The sequence below is a fragment of the Saccopteryx leptura genome, chromosome 4 (genome assembly GCF_036850995.1).
Source record: "Saccopteryx leptura isolate mSacLep1 chromosome 4, mSacLep1_pri_phased_curated, whole genome shotgun sequence".
Lineage (NCBI taxonomy): Eukaryota > Metazoa > Chordata > Mammalia > Chiroptera > Emballonuridae > Saccopteryx > Saccopteryx leptura.
In genome coordinates, this window is record NC_089506.1 from 111652384 (window position 1) to 111659514 (window position 7131).

Genomic DNA, 7131 nt, shown 5'->3' on the forward strand with positions numbered 1-7131 from the left:
ACCATGTAGAACTTCAAAAGAAATCATAGACAGCGACCACATTAATGGGATACTAATGGAACTGACCTTGACTGATTAAATCCAGTTCCTGCTCTCCAGCCCCTGATATATAGTAGGGCTTTTAGAGACAGACAATGACTGATTTTTTTCTCTGTGCTGAGTTTTCTATAAATAACTAACTAGGGCTTGTGCTATTCTGATCATGTGAGTTTTATGTGTCCTTAAGTCGGGCTCTCTCCAATGTTGTCGTTCTTCATGGTTCAGGAAATCAAGAGACCAGCAAGGAAGTGTGATTTTCCATCTCCTCAACACTTCACTCACTGCTTAGCAATGTATGACGTCACTTCTGTCCTGTCTTGTCTCAGTGATCACTAACCACTTAACACCATTTCCAATGTCTAAACTTTCTAACCTCATCACTCTTGCCTGGGTACCCTAAATTGGCTGCCTCTGGGTTAGGAGTCAGGTAGGATTTGTTTGACTCAAGCAGTGTTGGCCACAATATTTTTATTTTTGAAAACTTGAGTTAGTTGCTAAAGTTTAATATTTCCATGTCTATTTGCATTCTGGCTTTCTTTGAAGGCTCAGAAGGTTTGGATTGGCCTGCTGGCTCGTGAGGTGATGCAGTGGTCCTTACTTCCTCTCCTGCACCTCAAACTCAAGCATCCTAGGGCCACCGACATTTTTGAGAGTTTTCCATCCCTGCCTCTCTCAGTGTACAGCACCCTTCACCTCTCTTTTTTGAAAATTCCTCTTTTGGCTTGTCCGATACAGTACTGTCTGCTCTCCAGCTACCTCTCTCTTCTCTTTCAGTCCCCTCTTTCAATTACTTTTTCTACTCCCTCTGATTTCTTAAATGTAGGTGTTTCCTAACGAAGAGATCTATCCTGGATGTCTTCTTCCCTCTTTTTACTGTGCCTCAGAACCTCATCTATTTCCATGATTTAAATTAGCAATTACTCAAAACATGGTTTATATGTCTTTATAAATTCAAGCAGATATGGTTGTGCATATGTCCCAGTAAGGCTTATGTATAAATAAATACAGTGCAACATGATACATGCTACAATAGTGGTATACTACCATTGTTCCACAGAGGGCAACATTTGAGCTGCATTTGAAGATTGAGTGGTAATGTAACATAGAATAATGGGAAAGGTTACATTTTATAGATTGTTGTTTTTCCTGTATTTTAGGAAGCATTTCATACTGCCTGCTATACACTTGTACTTAGATATCCCACTAGTAATCAGCTTACACACATCCAAATCTGATTTCTTATCTTCTTCCCACCTACCACACGTGCCTCTCTCCACCCACCAGTTCTTTCTTTGGACTTCCTTGCACCTGTTGCTGCCATCCTCATTCTCCTGACAATCTGACCTTAGAAATGTCATTCTTGACTCTTCCTTCTGAAACCCCAACCATGTCAGATTCTGAGATTCTCCCTTTAAATGTCTCTAGAATTCACTCCCTCCTAGTTTAGGTCATCAGTATGTTACCTCAAATGATGACAACAGAAGCCATGTGAAGACTCCACCAGTCTTGGCCTTTCTTTGTCTGTACCTGCTGTCTGACCTGCTTGGGCCCTTGAGAACAGAACTATGAATTTAGTACGTGCTGAGCCTCACTTGAAATGCTTGACATGTATTAACTTATTTGATCCTCATGCCAACCTGACTAGGTAGGACTATTATAATCCATCCCGTAATTAGCCCAACTTGACACATCCATTAGGTAACAGAACCGGGATGCAAGCCTCATGGTTTGACTTCTGAGCCCACCTACCCACTTACTAGCCTGCATTACCAAAGCACATTCTTGCTTGAAAACCGTCATGACCCTTGTTGGCTTCCAGAGTACTATTTCACTTTCTAGAAGGCTCTTGGCAAGTTGGCCTTTAACTAGGTCTTTCATTTCCCTCTCTGTTCCTCAGAGGTTTTGTTTGTTTGTTTGTTTGTTTTTTGTAGAATTTGTCCTAAGGACTAAGGGTTTACACGTATAACACTTTTAAAACAGTGTCTAGTGCCTAGTGGTGCCTACGGCTCTGTTGACTCTTGCTCTCCTACCAAAACACTTGTGGAATTCTGTTGATTCTTATTTAAATATTTCTTGAATTTACACCCTCTTTTTAAATTGGTGGTTATTGATATATTATATATGTCTGTTTTTCCTCACCAATTGTAAGCTTTAGTACATAAGAGATTAGGGTTCCCTGACATTCTGAGTCTCTCTTTTTTTATTCAGCCATGTTGGTCCCCTGCTGGGAGTGATTGTCCGGCTGTTCATTTTGGCTGATGCAAAAGCGATTACCCACAAATGGCACAGATCACACCCACCTTCTCTCTGACTCATTTCCTCATCTCCGGTCTTTGCTCCAACAGAAAAATTTCTCCCTCCTCTGTTCTTAGACTCCTCTGTTCATGGCTCTGGGATGGTCGTACACCATTCTGCTTTTGAGCAGAAGTGTGCCTACACTTTTAATCCTTTTGCTTTTTGAGATAAAAAATTCCTTGCCTGACCAGGCAGTGGCGCAGTGGATAGAGCGTCGGACTGGGATGCAGAGGACCTAGGTTCGAGACCCCGAGGTCACCAGCTTGAGCGCGAGCTCATCTGGTTTGAGCAAAATCCCACCAGCTTAAACCCAAGGTCACTGGCTCCAGCAAGGGGTTACTCGGTCTGCTGAAGGCCCATGGTCAAGGCACATATGAGAAAGCAATCAATGAACAACTAAGGTGTTGCAACACGCAATAAAAAACTAATGATTGATGCTTCTCATCTCTCTCCATTCTGGTCTGTCTGTCCCTGTCTATCCCTCTCTCTGACTCACTCTCAGTCTCTGTAAAAAAAAAAAAAAAATTAAAAAAAAATTCCTTGAGATACAAGAATATTGTTTTTTCATTTTGGGGGAAGAGCTAAGCTCAGTGACTTGGATATCTTATGCTTAATAAATATTTACTGAATCATATGAAAAATGACAGGGAAGCTCTGCAATCATCTGGATCATCTATTTGATAACTTAATGCAAAAGTTGCATAGAAAAATTAGGCACAAGTAAGATTAGCAATGAAAAGGATAAACTATATATGTATAAATTTATATTTTAAATGTGATATTAGACTATATTAGGACCAAAATATGTCTTAAAGATATTACATCTACAAATTAAATGAGAGACAATGGGATACGTGTATTAATATTAAATATACTATCTACTGCAAATTTATAGGATTTAAATAAATCTATATTCATACTGCAAGTAAATTTTAAAAACCTGAGTCTATAGAGCATATAAATTTCTGTGTTTGGTTAAAATTGGATTGGAAAAAATAACTTTGGGTATGAATCTGACCTGCCCTAAATCCTTTTTAAATTGTGCATTAACACAACCATAACTAAAATGGGGCTTTGTTTGAGAACCTAGGAGACCTTGAGTCTGGGGGAGGGAGACCATTTAGGTCCCCGGAGGGGCTCTTGCAAAGGCGTGGTGGTGAGAGCAGAGGAAGGAAGTAGGGCACATTGAGCAAGGTTGCCAGGAGCCGCTGCTTGGTACACTGGAATACAGGCACAAATAAGAGTGGTGAGCTACTGGGGGAACCAACTATCTACTTTGAAGCTCAAGGGGTGGATCTCTGAAGTGGTTCAGGTGGCAGTAAGATCATTGAAGGCCTGTGTAGATTACCTAAGGGTATCTTTAGCTATCATAGAAGAGTGGGGAATGAGGGAAATTTGTATACTCTTCTACTTGAGTTTGAGTACTGAGTCCTATGTTGATACAAGTTGAAAGTAAACATCATCATCAATTATCAGGCAGTCAGCTGTCTCTGTGACATAGGACAGAATGTGCAATCTTTCTGTTAATGTAAGTAGGTAGCTAGGTATTACTGTGGAAATAAAGCAAATAGAATTGGACATTAAAATTAATAGAGCTGGAAAACCTGCTTCAGTAAGAAGCTTTAGCATTTCATTTAGCTTAATTTGCTAGAAGGCTATAGCATTCTTGGGCTCATCTATACTTTCCAGGAGTGCCTTGTACACTCAGCTCTCACTCTGAGCTGGTTAAGAAGAAAACAGTTTTTCCAACTCCTTAGGGTACAACCAATTCAAACCCAGATCACGGAGGGAAGTATTTTTGTGCTTCCACTTTAAGGTATGTACAGTAGAATGGCAGTCATAGAGGCCTGTCAATAAAGCGTAGAAGGAGGATCTGATTGCTTAGTGCAAAGAACCAAGGCAAGCTTTTGAAATTTTAAAGAAATTGATTGGTTGGCTTAAAGGAAAGCCAGTCCTTCCTAGCCCCAAAATATAAACAGAGGCTGAACAGAGACCAGAGGTGGATAATGGCAGGCTCACCAGGCACGTGCCCTGGGCCCCGACTTCTGAAGGGCCCGGCAAAACTTTACATGGTTTTCTAATGTAAGGGGCCCATTATTATTTTCTGTGCCTGGGGCCTCAACCGACCTTCATCCGCCTCTGATAGAGACCTTTCCTTTCTCTTTGCCTTCCCACTTGGGAACATGCTAGCCAGTAGTGAGCAACTATGTTGTTTGTGCTGGCAGCCTTACGGTCTCCCACATACAGGCCCTAAGCAACAGCTAGATTGAACTAAGCTTTGATAGGGGCTAAACCACGGTGCAGAGTATCTAGTCTTTGATTTTTATACTGGGCTTGAGGAAGACTAGATTGGACTTTGTCCTTGGTGAGACAGACCAAAACGAGACATTGAATACCTGTAAGCAACCTTCTATTTCAACTGTAGATAAATCTTCCTCCAAAAGCCTAAGCTTCTTCAATTATAGGCCATTGGATATGCCTTTCTCTCAACACTGCACAATTTCCACTGACATCATCTGTGCGATCATTCAATCATTTATAAAATTAGATTATATTTTAAAGTGAAATTAAATGGATTTAAATGTATTTTAAAGTGTGTGTGTGTGTGTGTGTGTGTGTGTGTGTGTGTGTGTCTCAGAGGGGAGTCTTCTCTGATCAGCATTTCTGTAACAAAGGCCTTTTCAGTAGCTAAGAAGGATGGTAGATAGCATTTAGTAGTGCTTTCAACCTGTGGGCTCACCTGGATCGAAATAGTAGAGCCTTTCACTTAGAACTGAATCAGCATATATGGATGTGTGCATGAAGAGAAACACACCAGGAGACCCAAAACCTGGATTTGAATTTTGAAATGTCTCTTTGTAGATGTTTTACTAAACTTTGTAAAACTCTACAGCACAGTGCCTGGTACAGAGAATTAGAATTAAATTTGGTTCTAGTTTGTTCTTTTTTCTTTGGTGCTTACAAGTTATTAGACTTCCCCCAAGCCCTCTCTTGTCAGCTAGCAAAAATGTGATTAAGGAAATAAATGGAACCTGGCTGGGGTGCTCAATGGGTAGAGCATCAGCTCAGCATATGAATAACCTGATGAATAACCTGGGTTTGATTCCTGGTCAGGGCACACATGAAAATTGACCATCTGCTTCTCTTCCCATCCCTCTCTCCCTTTTCTCTCTCTTTTCCTCTCACAACCAGTGGCTTGATAGGTTTGAGCGTCAGCCCCAGACACTGGATAGCTCGGTTGATTTCAGTATCACCCGGACAGGGTCGCTGGGTGGATCCCGGTCGAGGCGCACTGAGGAGTTTGTCTCTATCTCCCCTCCACTCCTTAAAAAAAGAGAAAGAACTGGAGGCACAGAAGAGTTAGGAATTTAAAGGAGATCATATAGGAAATAATCAAGCAGATTTTAAACTATTCAAAATGTCTATGATCATTTTTATGTACAAAGTACTTTACATTTTTAACTGATTTTGTTTACTCTCCACAACACATTTCATGGTTCATGGTTTTTGTCACTAAATAATAACAATAGTAAATTGCTTTGAATAATTATTGATTATATGGGATCTCATCTCAAATTAGAAGCAGAGAGTGAGGCAGAAAAGGGGATACAGAAACTTAGTTGACAGGGTCCAGTAAATCTGGGGACCCTAATTTAGGTCTGAGACCGACCAGGTACGGTGAGAAAAAGAGTGTAGAGTTCATGGAGTCACATCACAAATAACTTATCTCTCTTGGGAAAGGCTAATGATCTTGAATAGGTTGGAATCAACTTCAAAAATCTGTGGACAGCATAGAAAATGAGATGAGACCTAAAAAATATGAAATTTGTCATAATGGCTAAAATGGATCAACTTATGTTCAACCAAATGTGTGGAATTAGCAAGGTGGTTGGGAGACAAAGGAGATCATGCATTATAAAAATAGCATAAATTGATATTAAATAAGGAGCTTGACTATCCCTTCTTCCAAAAACGATGTCCATCCATGTGTTATCACAATTTAAGATATCCTATTGTTTTTCTGTGAACATTTTCTACAATATGGTTTTTGCACCACCTGCTGGCAAAAAACAGTGATCCTACCTCTCACTGATGGAAAGTCCTGTATTTCAACTGCTGGTGAGAAAAGATTGGGAAAATAAAAATCAACTTTGTTTATTGGAAACATGTAGCTACCGCTGCTAAATATCATCCAATTTCTTGTCACCACCTTGGTAACAAGTTTTAAATTGTGCCTGGTGGTATTCACAAGTGTTTTCTTTCTGCAACTGTCATAAAAATATGAGAGGATTATTCTGGATTAGGTTAGTGGGAAAAAGAATATTATTTTCAGTGAGTAAGAGAGACAGAATATCTAGTACACCTGTCTAACATCCAGACTAATCCTTTTTTTTTTTTTTTGGAAAACGCTTCCAGGCTACACGTATTTAAAAATGCTGAACAACATTATTTATATATTTGTTTATTGCCAAAAAAACCCCCCAAAACAAACAAAAAACCCCAGCCACTTAGATTTTTGGGATTGAATACCATTTGAGGAGCAATCCAAAGTATCATGTTCTACTTTGAGTATTTGAAGTTGCCTTTCTGAGTGAGGTTTTGGAGAATATACTGAGACTCTTTCATCATGCTCTTTTTGCCACTGTAGAAGGAAGTTAGCCTTTTCTTTTCTTTTTTTGTCAGTAGGGATGAAAAGGCTGAACTGAATTAACAGGCATCAAAGACACTGAAGACTTTATCCATCATCACCACCTCTGAGTTCTGCTCTCCCGCAGCTGGAGTCCTGGGCTGGGGAGC